The sequence below is a fragment of the Anthonomus grandis genome, chromosome 2 (genome assembly GCF_022605725.1).
Source record: "Anthonomus grandis grandis chromosome 2, icAntGran1.3, whole genome shotgun sequence".
In the NCBI taxonomy this organism is placed as follows: Eukaryota; Metazoa; Arthropoda; class Insecta; order Coleoptera; family Curculionidae; genus Anthonomus; species Anthonomus grandis.
The window spans coordinates 45272816-45286942 of record NC_065547.1 but is presented as its reverse complement, the minus strand read 5'-3'; the positions used below and the strand labels follow the sequence as shown (position 1 = coordinate 45286942).

General features: G+C 29.9%; 1 long non-coding RNA gene across 1 annotated transcript; it reads right to left on the bottom strand.

Annotated features, from left to right (window-relative positions):
- Nucleotides 1-3211: 3211 nt before the first annotated feature.
- On the bottom strand, nucleotides 3212-5419 carry LOC126750534 (uncharacterized). The gene is made up of 3 exons (XR_007665747.1): nucleotides 4910-5419; nucleotides 3510-3688; nucleotides 3212-3456 (listed from the first exon to the last, which is right to left on the bottom strand). It is a non-coding gene; the product is annotated as an uncharacterized LOC126750534 (long non-coding RNA).
- Nucleotides 5420-14127: the final 8708 nt, after the last annotated feature.

Genomic DNA, 14127 nt, shown 5'->3' with positions numbered 1-14127 from the left:
TAAAAACATGATAATTATGTTCCAAGGCAGAATGGATGATTTTTATTGTGGAAGTAAATAAACTAAATATATTTCTAAAACGTTTTGTATTTTATCTTCAGTATATGATATAACTAATAATATATACATGGATTTTCTGGATTATTTTACTAAATTTCTAAAAAAGCAGTGACTTATTATTGTAAGAGAACAAAAAAATAAACAGTAAAACATTGAATCGAATATAAACTCTAGCGACATTGCATTTGCATAAGTAATGGAATAAACCTTTTTTGTGCAAATGTCAAGTACAAATGGAAGCAACAAGAGTGAAAAATAGATTCTTAAAATATACTGATGATGGTTAAATCTCTGTATAGCAACTAAATATAGAAATGCTAGTTTTAATATTGGTTGATGGTTAAACTGTCTCATGTTTTAAGTATCACACCAAAGATGTATTTGTAAAATTTTTATATTTTACTTAATGTCTTACTAAACATGTATTCATGTTAATTTTTATTGTATAACCTGTGAATTTTTCGCTATAATCTCTTCTTATAATATAGTAATACATTTTATGATTTATCTTTTAATTTCTGAAACCCAGAGCTATGTATCTAGTTGAAAATTTATGATGCTTTCAGACTGACGCTTTCAACTAACAAATCGAGAGAACTTTAAAAAAACAAAAAAAAACTCCCAACTTAACACTATTTCAATCTGTCAACTAAAACCTCCGAAGGAACCACATATGTTCCACTAATTTTAAGCCACGGACTGCGACCATAGTCAAATTTTAAATTACCCGCTTTTATTATATCACAAACCCATTTTCACTTCTGTTTAGTACTACTCCTCGACATTCAGAGGGCGCAACAGTCAATCGATGTTCAGTGTTCTGTTGGCTCTTATGGGAGTTTTCTATCTAAGGAGTATTAATTTATGTGTACAAGTGTTATTAATTTATATTGCGCTCTTGCGAATTTTTTGCTACAATCTCTTTTATATAATATAGTAATAAATTTTGGGAATATGTATTTCTTGTTTAATTTCTGAAACCCAGACTGATGTATCTAGAAGGAAATCTATGAGTCTTTCAGAATTTTTAGTACGCAAGTGGAGAAAGTGATAAATCAAAGACCTTATTTATTATGAGGATAAAAAAGTCCCAGCTTAACACTTAGTCTGCCTACTATAATTTCCGAAAGAACCATACATTTTCTACTAACTCTAAGTGCACGATATAGTGGAGCGAAATTCAATTTTAGCGCCATAATCAAATTTTTTATAACCTCACAAACCCATTTTCACTTCGAGTTAATAATACCTCTCGACATTTAGAGGGCGCCACAATCAATTGATGTTCAGTGTCCTATTGGTTCTTATGGGAGTTTCCTATCTAAGAGGTATTAATTTATATTGTGCTCTTGTGAATTTTTTGCTATAATATCTTTTTATTATATATAAAAAATATATATGATCTCTCTAGATATAATCTTCTTTTATTATATACTATATTATAATGACTGAAGTATCTTGTAAGAAATCTATTAGACTTCCAGAAATTTTTGTACGTAAATTGAGAATGTGACAATTCGAGGACTTTATTTAATATGAGGACAAAAAAAGTCTTAGTTTACCACTTAATCTGCCTATTATAATTTTCGAAAAAACCATACATTTTGCACTAACTTTAAGTGCACGATATTAAAGAGCAAAATTCAAATTTGTCGCCATAATCAGGTTTTAAATTACCCGCTTTTGCGGCGTCACAAACCTATTCTCACTTCCGGCTAGTACTATACCTCGACATTTAGAGGACGCAACAATAAATAAGTACTAACTTATGCTATAGAATTTGGAAAATTTTTATATTTTATTTAATGTTTTAACAAGCACAACTGTTAATTTTGATTGCATAACTTGTAATTTGTTTGCTATAATCTCTTCCTATAATATAATAATACATTTTCTGAATATCTATTTTTTAATTTCTAAAACCCAGATCTAACTATCTAGTAGGAAATACATAGGTCATTCTGAAATTATACTACGCAATTGGAAAAAAATGACAAATCGAGGACTTTATTTTATTTAAGAACAAAAAAAGGTCCCAATTTAACCCTTAATCTGTCTGGTATAATTTTCTAAAAAACCACATATCTTCCACTAATTTAAGGCACACGGTATAGTAGAGAAAAATTTAAAATTGGCGCCATAATCAAATTTTAAATTACTCGCTTTTACGACATTCTCATTTCTGATTAGTACTACTCCTCGACATTCAAAGGGCACAACAGTCAATCGATGTTCAGTATTCTATTGGCTTTTATAAGAGTTTTCTATCTAAGAAGTATTAATCTATGCTATTAGTATATCCCTGCCATAGATTAAAGATTCATAAAGCATTTAATAGATAGGCAACTCCTTGCTCCAGAAGAGTTGCTAAGTCTGCCGCGCCACCTCGCGGTCTTAGTAATAGACTCTACTAAGAAATCCGCGGGAAATTTAAATTTTAAATGCTGTTTTATAAAGGAGTCCTGATTCTAATTGAGATCTTAACCTGAAACCACTCAAAAATTATTTTGTTGCTATTGAAACGTTTAACGATAGCAATGAGATAATTTCCACTTGAATGGGTCGAATTGTTCAGTGAAATCAGAGCCATTTTTTTTATTTCAAAAACCTTCTACTTTAAAAGCTCAGAAAGGCTATGTAGGGTTGGTGCTAATTATTTTAAGAAGATATTCTAAAATAAATAAACGAAAGAAATAATAAACTGCATATATATTGCAATAATAAATTGCCTTTTGGTATAACCATATGAACTTCTTGAGTTCCACTAATTGCGATTTTACCCTGACATAGCTCCAGAAGAAACACACCAACAATGCTGCTCAAGTATCTTGAGTAATTTCGAAGGAGATACCGTTTTAAAAGCCTTTTCTAGATCTAAAAACACATCTATGTACTTTGTACCTTCTCCAAATATTTAAAATATACTGTGGTATTGTTATGAGCTAAACACGTTTATAAAATTGTTTTTCAATATATTTATTTTGTTCCTACATTAAACACCTTTAAAATTAAAAAAGTTAGCAATGCGCAGTCCCACCCCTTTTGTGATACCTTCAATAATTAAAGGTCTTTTGGACTAGTATTCACCTGCACAGCATTTTTTCCTAAATATCATACAGAGTCAAAGAAAGGTATAAAATAAACTCTGTTTTTATAAAGTGTTACTTTATTTAATTACATTCTCAAAATGCATTCCATTTTGGGCTAAACCATAGTATATCCCATTTTTAAATTCACATTTTGAAATACGTCCCTTGGACTAGATGCTTAGTCTGTAGTAATAAGTTGCGGAAGATCATCGAGTAAATCTAGTGAGCCCAGAGAAAAAGTCGAGGGGTGTTAGATCTGGTGATCTTGCCGGCTATTGCTTTGGACCTATTCTCTCAATCCACTGGTCTGCAAATGCTTCATGTAAAAATTGCCTCACAGGAAAAAGGTTAGGTTCCTACCCCCACAAATATCCAAATAGTTACTTTTGACTTTTTTGACTGTAAATTGCAATCATAAATTTTATATTGACCTGTAGCAAGCAAGAAAAAACAGTTAAGCTTGATTATCTTTGTCAACGAATTTATTACGAAGTATGGATCTATTCCAAGAGAAGGCTTGCAGAATGTTGGAGATGAGTCTAAAAAATATAACTATACTTATTTAGCAGCTAATTAAATAAAATGGCATTTGTAAAACAGAATTTATTTTATTTAACTTATGTATGTCTTTTTTTTTGATCCTATATAAAATTTAGAAAAAAAAATTATTTTGGTAATTCATACTCCAAAAAACATATAAGGGATCACCAAAATAAGGTGGTTGCGGTTTCTCTTACCTGTATACCATTGGTGCCAAATTCCGCTTTTATTTTAGCTTGTTTAGGTTATGTAAGTAAGTTTTAAATACCTGGAAGTAAACTTAACTAAGAACCATATTTTTTTTATTACAATTAAAATTTTGTAAAAATTCCACAAATTTTTTCAAACATTTAATGGACGTGAAATATTAATAGAGTTATATAGTAACATCCCTTAAAGTTTGCATTGGATCTTGTAAAGAGTGCTACCATTTAACGGTTCTTACTTGACATTTTAACGGCTTTAATTTATTGTTCCCTCAAAAGTAGTTAATGTAATTTTCAGCTTGTTTAAGTTATAAAATTAGGATTTGAATTCCTAGAAGTAAACTTTACTAAAAACCATATTTTACTTAATGCAATTAAAATTTTCCACCCATTTTTCAAATATTTAAACAAAATTCAATAAAAACATTCAATAAATGTCAAAAAATAATAGAATTATTCAGTAACATTTTCATGCTTTCATTCCTATAAATTTATTAATAAGCACGCATTTATAAAACATTTTTTTGGGGTGCATGGTGGTGCCACTATAAAACACCTATACAGTAATTTATTTTTTCCTTAAGGGTAGTTAATGTAATTTTTAGCTTGTGTAAGTATTAGAAGTAAATTTTAAATTCAATTAACGAGAAAAAATTATAAAGTTATATAATACCACTTTTTGATATTTGCATTGGACCTTATAAAGGATGCTGCATCGACTCTTCCTTTTGTTAAATAATTGCAAAAATTCGCTATGAAATAACGTTGGAATTCTATAGTAAAACCCTTAAAAGCATGCATTGGACTTTACTACTGGGGAGCGGCACCAGAGGACAATTCTTACCTGACATTTTCACATTCCTAATATAACATAAAATGAAGAAGTTACGAGGCAGAAGCATAATACATTTTTTCCAAAATAAACAAGAAAATAGTGTTTTTTTTTAACTGTGTGTATTTGTAAAATGGTTTACTTAGCCTAGAAATAGACCTAAAATAGATAAACTGCATTACCTAAAAATACGTGCATCGGACCGCGTTAAGTTATGCACGAAATAAGGTAGCATAAATTCCACCATAGAAACAATAAAGTTCAAAATTTACGTTTACCGAAATAATAAAAAGCCCTCCTTGCGGCCCTATTTAGACTGCGCAAAACATCAACAAACAACACTTTAGTGGCGGCTTGCGAATATAAAAGCATAATACGCGCATATAACTCAACTGGGTGTGTGTGTGTGTATGTCTGTGTGCATATAATAGCTAGGCCGAGTTCGGCGGGTATTTTGAACAAATCAGAATTAATACAGTGGCTGGTTTGCTATTCCGCGCGGGACCCCCTCCAGGCATGTTCGGACGTGTACGGAAAACATTATTCCGACTACGTGTCGGAAAGTTCGGCCGTGTTTTGTACTCACGTGCAAATAAGTCCTGGTTCCCGGTTTGAAAATTAATTATTTTTTGTCGAGCGGTATCTACATACATACATACATATTTGCATGAACGTGATGTGTTTTGGCACGCTTTTTTTTGTTTGTTGTGATAACCCGAATCCAGTTTTATCTTTAAGTTTATATGCGCTTTACATCTTTACAATCATTAGCTACGTTTACAACGCGCAAGTCTTTTAAGTTCATGGATCAAAAGGACTGATTTTGAGGGTTAGATCAGTGCAGGATTATCTCTAAGATCAAAATGTCTGTTGAAGTGAGTTTATCAGTTTAGATGAAGAATTATAAGACATAACCACTAAATCTTTAAAAATGTTATTGTTGTTTAAAAATAATAAAAACGAACTAATAATTTTTTTTACCCTTGTCCTCCTCTTCCTCTGCTTCTTTAACCTAACATCCAATAAAATGTCAAATTTCTCATTTTGGTACTTCAAAATAGGTCCTAGGTGTTTACACCGAAAAAAACTAAAATACCCTGATCTAAAGTTAAGTTTCTTTCATTGCTTTAATTGGAAGTATGATATTGTATTTTTGGGTTATATTAATTTAATTTATTAAATTTTTTAGAAAGAAAGTTCAAGGCATAAATAAATTTAAGAAAATGTATCTGATGCTTTCATTAAAAATTACAAAAATTCACTCCGCTTTTTGTTAACAAACATTGAACTGCTGGAATTTGGTAGGGCCTAATTGTATATTTCTTTTACCAATATATTGTTGTAATAATAAGTCTTTTTGAATAGGTAAATATGAACAAGCACACAAGTAAATAAGCCATATATCCATATTATTTTTGGATTTCTTCAAACTTAGTTGAAAAGCTTGATGAAGGAATTGTTATTTTTATTTATTTATCAACAAATATAATATAGACATTTACATACAAATAAAATATAGTTAGCAAAATATGACCTATTTAAAAATTAATTAAATAGCTAATTAAAATATAAGTCTCGATAAAATGAAATAGTATATCTACAAAAGCATAAACTATATTTGGTGCTAAGACCTAAAATATTCGGAAAATGTCTCAAATTGTTTTTCAACTTGAAAAACTGGTCATACTTTACCGAGGATTTCTAGTGGCCAATATCCTTGGAAAGACCAATAAGACACTCTGTAAAAGTACTTTTTTTTTGAGTTACTAAATGAACAATTTAATTTCCAACGAGTTTAAAAATATAATATGTTATTGGCAACAAAATGTATACGATTTAAAAATTATTTTTAAATAAATTAAAGTGGTTTTCGACGTATTTTTAAGTAAATTTTGTAAAACTATAATACTCAACGAATACATATACATATACCGGTATGGTAAACGAAGATCCTAAGAGCGAAAGGCAATTTATACGTTTACAATTACAAGTCACAAGCATATAAATTTTTAAGGTGAAATGAAGTTTTGCAGTCTCCCTCCACTTATTTATTGAACATTGAATTATTCAAACTCCCGACATGTTTCGGACACAGTGGTGTCCATCATCAGGGGATAAAAGGTTTAAAATTGGTATTAGATACAAGCCCTAGGGTTTTATTTCATGTCAAAAAACTCTCTATTTATGATTATTGTTAAAAAAAAGAAAAAAAAAATCCGAAACATGTCGGGAGTTTTAAATAACTAAATGTTTAATAAATAAGTGAAGGGAGACTGTAGGATTTTCATTTTAGAGCAAGTATGGACTATTTCTTCACTATATAAATTTTTGTTGCATAATAATGCATGGGTATACACTAGGTTGGGCCGAAAAAACTCTTTTTTTTTTAATTGTAAAAAGCGCTATAGCAAAAAGGGTGCGTTTTTTTCTAAAAAAAATAATAAACAAAAAATTTACGACAAAAAAAAATCTAGCCGGGCCCAGGGGCACTTCAAGGGGCTTTTTTTTAATATTATTTTTTTAAAGGGCGCTATCGAAAAATACATTTGATTTAACCTCCTTATAACGCAAAAAAAATATTATAAAAAAATAATAATTTTTAGCCGGGCCCATGACCAATTTTCTAAGCTGAGAATATCGGTCCGCCCTCGTATATGATCTGCTTATTATTTTAAGGTCGTTGAGCTACACATTTTGAAAAATTGCTGTTGCCAAAAGAAAAGAAAGGTTTCGAAAATAGAATGGCCTTTCTTACAAGACCAAAGATCTGAGAAAAAAATGCAATTTGGAGGGATTGATAAAGTTGTGACAAAACAGGTACAAAAAATACAAAATCCTTAAAAGAAATCTTGAAACCAAAGAGCCAATCCCAAGTACAAGCGGCCTTACAAATGTAAATAGTATTCGATAAAACGTGAATATAAACCAAAGTTCTAATAAAAGTTCAAGTGAAGAGGAATACCAATGTCCAGTTTCAACAGAACAAGAACCCCGTCCTCAAGAATCAGTCTCGAAACCCAAACAGATTCGACTTAGCTTAGCCAACACTGCTAGAATAGCAGACCAGACTGGAACTTCTAACAGGGCTGTAGCTAAAATTGTTAATGCCGTATTGGAAGACTTTAACTTAATTTCAGCAAGTGAACAATCGAACGTAATAGACAAAAATAAAATAAGACGAGAATTAAGTAAAAATCGACAAAAGCTTCAACAGAATCAGGAAAATAAGACTATTGTAGGCCTCTTTTTTGATAGGCGAAAGGATCAAATGCTTTCTATGGTGAATAACAAAAAAATTATTCAACAAGAAGAACACATTTCAATTATAAAAGAACCTGGTAATATATATTTCGCACATATATCTACAAAAGGAGCTTCTATTGCAGTAAATATTAAAAATGATCTTTTAAAATGTTTAGAGAATTATCAGACGGATATAAGTTTTTTGTCTGTAATCGGTTGCGATGGAACGAATGTAAATACAGGATGGAAGGGAGGCATTATTCGTCTTATGGAAACTCATTTCAGAAGACCCCTTCAGTGGAGTATATGTCTTCTCTATACCAATGAATTGCCTTTACGTCATCTTTTTCAAATTATGGGACAATTGGGAGGAACTCCAGGTGCAGATACCTCCGTGTGGTGGGTTCTGGGTTGATTAGTATAGTTTTATATTTAAAATTATACTAATCAAGCAAAAGGCTGCACGAGTGCACGTGCACAATCATACAAATATGTTGATTTATGGTATATATTTGATTTTTTAAAAAATGTCTTCGTTCATGGGGTGGGTTAAAATGCTTACTATTATCTTTAAATTTTTTCTGGGAATATAACAGATTAATTAAAAAAGTATTTAAGGTAGCGCCCCTAATTTTTTTGACAAAAAATTTTGATCCCTAAAATAGCCCCTGGGCCCGGTTAATTTTGTTTTTAATTCAAAAAATTTCCCTGCCTGTATGATAATCATAGGCACCTTTTCCAAACTAGCGTCTTTTATTTTTTGCGACTTTGAAAAAATCGGCTTTTTTCGGCCCACCCCAGTATACACTCAGGAAAGAAATTTGCCAGGCCGGTTTATACCAAATATATTCATGTTTTTAATTTTTAATCATTTATGTTTCATTAGTTGATAATGTAAAATGTTTTAAATGTCAATGAAAATAATTTTCGTAGTACGTACTATGCTGTTTTTCAAATAGATCTTAAATCTGATGATTTAATGAACAAAAACGTGATTGAATTTCGCTATTTTATAGAAAATTACTGAATGGGCTGACATTTTTGCAATATTCTTTATAATGCTTTTAATACATTTCTTCCAGCAAATCGATAAATACTTTGAATTCCAGTAATCAATCAAATTCTGTTTAACAACAAATATGAGTTTTAAGAAACTTATCGGCAATATTAAAGATCCAAATTCTAAAACTCGATTTTATTGTTACCAGGTTTATGACATAAATTTCCTTTTCCATTTATCTGTTTGAAAAAAATTTGGTTTATACAATAGGTTTGTTCTAGCATCAATATAAAATGGTTGGAAACTATCAGAAACATGCGCATTTTCCTGATGGCGTTCAAGCACACAAATCGATCGTTTAAAACTACTAGTCGAGCGTTCTAGCGAATGTAAATTTTGATTTAGAAACTAGCTGGAAACTGTCAAAAGAGTTTGCCGATTTCGCTCGGATTTTCAGTTTGCGACTTGCGCAGTAGATATATAAAAATATTGTGTATATTTTTTTTCTTGTTTGAGGTTATCATAAATTTGGGCTGTGAGTTTGCTATAGAAAAAGCTTAAAAAAGGCTAGAATATCAGTGAATATACAATATAGGTACGTTAGGTTCGTTCAAGTGTAATTAATAAAAAGTTGAATAGAGAAATTTTTATCACTAATGGTTAATAGAGTAATTTTTTATTATTAAAATCAAATTTATATTTGTTAGTTATCTAATATCTAATGTATAAGGTCAGATTCATTAAGTTCTGATTCGGATACGAGCAACATTCTTTTTAATTCCGACTTGGTAGATGATGAAGATGATTATCAGTTTTTCTTTCATTATGCAAAGCGGTCTAAAAATTAAGGTTATGTTGATGTTACTGACCCCTCTACAATAATGCATGCTGAAAATTGCTACTTTAAGGCAAATAAATATCGTATATACAATTTACTTCGATGCATACTGTTCAAACATCAATTGAACCATTTTTATTTCTTTCCTTTTAAAAGGTTTTGTGCCTTATCGTTATTTCAAGTGTGTTGCACATGTTCGACCATGTTCGCACATGTTCTCATCTGGCTCTCTTGAAAATATCAAAATTCTTGGGAACAGATAAAGGCACGCAACCCTTGGGTGGCAAATATACCTACTTTTTAAGAGGTTTGACAAAAATGTAAAATAACATAAAAGCATTCTCTTTACGACTCTCTCTCAGTTTAGATCTCCGAACTTAATAATTCTTCTTTCCAACTCTCGTCAAGATATCAAAATTCTTGGGAACAGATAAAGGCACGCAACCCTTGGGTGGCAAATATACCTACTTTTTAAGAGGTTTGACAAAAATGTAAAATAACATAAAAGCATTCTCTTTACGACTCTCTCTCAGTTTAGATCTACGAACTTAATAATTCTTCTTTCCAACTCTCGTCAAGCAACGCTCAATAATTTCTCTCTCTTTAAATTAGTCTCTTTTATTTGTATATCCTATTTATAATCAAAGATAATCATAGGTGTTGTTACAGTTTAAGGCATTCTACTAGAATATATTAATTAAAATATATAAAGTCAACAGGCCTTTTCTTTTCCTTCACCGACCTATGGAATTTACTCTGGAGGAAATAAAGATTTTCTCCGTCGATGTTTATGGTGTGCCGAGTCATATCGAAACACATACGATTCATAGCCTTAAATCCTACTAAGACTGCGCCCTAATTTAGGTTTGTTTTAATGACATACATTATTTTCTTTAATTTGTTACTTTAAGGAAGAACAATCATTTATTTTTTGGTCTATGTATTTATTTTATTGAATTTTTCAGAAAGCCAGATGTATTCCTAGGTAAATAACTCAAAATGTATATTAACATTTTCAATCCGATATTTCTCGTCTAAGTAATTACTGTATCGCACCTCAACAGATACAATCTACACCCTTGAATCCTACTAAGACTGCGCCAAAATAGTTGAAATCATTTATCATAATCAGTTAGAACTTTTCGTTGTTTTAAGATCAGTTCGTTTTTTAACTACTTGTATAATATTCTTCTGCATAAATATATAAATTATAATAAAGAACTTTCAAGGTAAGAATCGAGTATCAATACTAGATAAATTTTTTTATTTATTTAAAAACGTAAAAGCAACAATATAAAATAGTGCAATCCGTGCCCTTTTAAGTTATGCACACTTTATACTTTTTTTTCTATTCTTATCGTCATATCGTGCCAAGTTACGTTATTATAATTGTTGACGGTCTTTTTAGGAAATATGGACATTTAAGTCACGTTTATTTTCCAGTTTTTTTTAAGTCAGAAAATATTAATTATTTACGATTTCTTTGAATATATCCTATTGTTATAATTTTAGTACTATTAACATGTTTTGAAAATTGCGTTTTTTATTTTACCCAGTTTTATACGAAAAGAAGTATTTTAATTAGGATGCCTAACGATTGTTTTTTTTCAGTATACCACTTTTTTCTACAAATTTAAAACTATTTTATTTACCCAACATAGCACATGCTTATTTAATATTACCTAATTATTTATTTCCCTGTAAGTTTGTAACTAAATAGTAGAAAAAATTCCTGGATATTTAAAATATTGTATAGTATCCAAATGTAAAAGTAGTGTGAAGATCACTGTTATATCAGTGGAAATAGTATTTTATTAACCCGATATTGTCTGTCTAAATAATTACGTTATGGCACCTATATAATATACCCCCTTGAATCCTACTAAGACTGCTCCAAAATAGTTAAAATAATAGGGAAACGGTATTTTTGTTTTAAATTGCTACCCTAAAGCAAATAAATATCATATAATTTACTACGTACGATACAATTCACAGCTTTAGATCCTACTGAAACTGCGACCTAATTTAAGTTTTGTTTTCTTGCTTTATTTGTATTAATTTATATTTGAGGTACATACATTTATTTTATTAAATTTCTTAGAAAGGAAAAAATTCTAGTGCTCAAATATGTAAACGATATTTTTAATTTTGAATCCCACTTAATTCAAATTCTCCGTAAATGACACAAGTGCACTCCCCAAGCCAATTTAATGCAAGATTAAATGCGAACTACTTATAACACAGAAATACGTGGTTTGATTCCTATATTCGACAAATAATAGTAAACCTAACCTTATTTTGTAATACTTATTTTTTTATAATTTTAAAGTGTAAATTACTTCAAACTAATAAGTATTCGGAAGCTTTATTATTTCTCCTTCTACCTTACAAAAGATTTAATGATACTTAGTTAGTCCCATCAATTGATACCTTAAGGCAAATAAATATCATAGAGACAATTCACCTGAATGCATGTAATTCACGACTTTACATCCTACTATGACTGCGCCCTAATTAAGGTTGGTTCCATATGCTCTTGCATGTAATAAATTTTTGGGGTAGGTATAGTTATTTTATTCCCTATATTACAGTTTTAAAAGAGGCAGGTAAAGTCATGGGTAAATATTAAATTTAGGATTTGATGATTTTATTAAAAAGTTTTGAAATCCTTCCCGCATCTTAAAAACCATAGCAAAAAATTGCTGATCTGATAGCACTCTGATCAATTTTGTAATTAATGTAAAAAATCTTACCGTACTACGGTTAAGAACACTCCTATTGTAAATCGATTTAAAATCGACAAAACGAATAAACAGTAATTCCAGGAGGATTTTTTAATGGGATAAATAAACGCTGGATTCTACATAAAGCTTATCCTAAAAATGCACTAACATTGGTTAAAGATTGTCAGTGTTGGACAAGATTGTCAGTGTTAAAATTGCGTTAAATATCCCAAAAATGCATAATCTTTATGGCCAAGATACTTAAAAAAGCTGTAGAATTGTAGATTTAAAAAAAAATATTCAATCTGATGTGGAACCAAAATTAATGTTATCTATTTGGATTTGAGCAACTATATACAGTATACAATCTATGACCGTATAAATGATGAGGATCTGAAGAACTTAATACGAAAAAAAATATGCGAGTTAAACAGTGCTTCAATAAACATTTCTCAGGAGTGATTTCAGAGGATATAAAGGCTTTTTCCAAGTTTCTTTAAAGCATCGATGTGATTTCCCTATAGTATCTCCGTTGAACTCAACTTCTTAGTCTATATTTACTTGTCCCATAGGGATCATTATTTGTTTGATCTTTGTAGTACTAAGTTAAAACTTGGCTTCTTTATAACTACCTTAAAGTCATGAAAACTCTTTTACATTATTTACAAATCCGGATATCGACATTATCGAAGATCTATGGACTTCTTTAAATGTTGAAATAAGAAAACCTGAAATTAGTAACAAATAATTTTGTTATGGAAAACAAGCGTTTACCTAAAAAAAATTATTTAAAATGTATGCTCTAATTTTTTATGAATTTTTTACAAAATAATAGATGTTTATTTTTAAATTATTATAAACCTCGGAAAATAATATTGGGAGAAATGCAGGTAATAAGAAAATTCAATGGGTGCACATACAAGTTTTACAATTACTTTTCTTTCCAAGTATTTGAAAATTTATTTTAAATTAAATCTTATAAATGAAATCGCTTGTACTTCTTCTTCCTTGACGTCATATTATAAAAGCATTTAATATTTCATCAAAATACGCATCCGAGAAAGCCCAGTTTAAATGCAACTTTATAAGATATTCAGAGAATATCAGGATAATTCATTGGACTCCCAAGTAATATTCCAGACGGGGGGAAAATGTAAATATTTGTTAGATCTTGGGGATTTCACAGGAATGCAGTGAATATTAAATTTTAAAATGATTTCCTAGGAAACGCGTATATTTTGATGCGTACAAGTTTTACAATTATTAATGGTAATTTAACATTAAAAAAAAAATTGTATGCTTTGGGTATTGGCAACCAGCAAATACGCTTGATTTAAAAGCTCCTGACAGACAAAGGTAAATTTAATTTAATTTTGCTAAAAAATGGCACTACTCTGACATAAAAGTACGCCTTTGATTATTTAATAATTTTAGAAAAATAATTTTATTTATTTATTTTTTTTTATATTTGCGCTAGAACTATTACTTTGTTTATAAGTGCAGGTTGTGTGATAAATATGTGGCCCAATAAAAAACTCGGATTAATCGTTTATAGTCCAGGCGTAAATGATAATTTAATTAAATGAATTTTTAAAT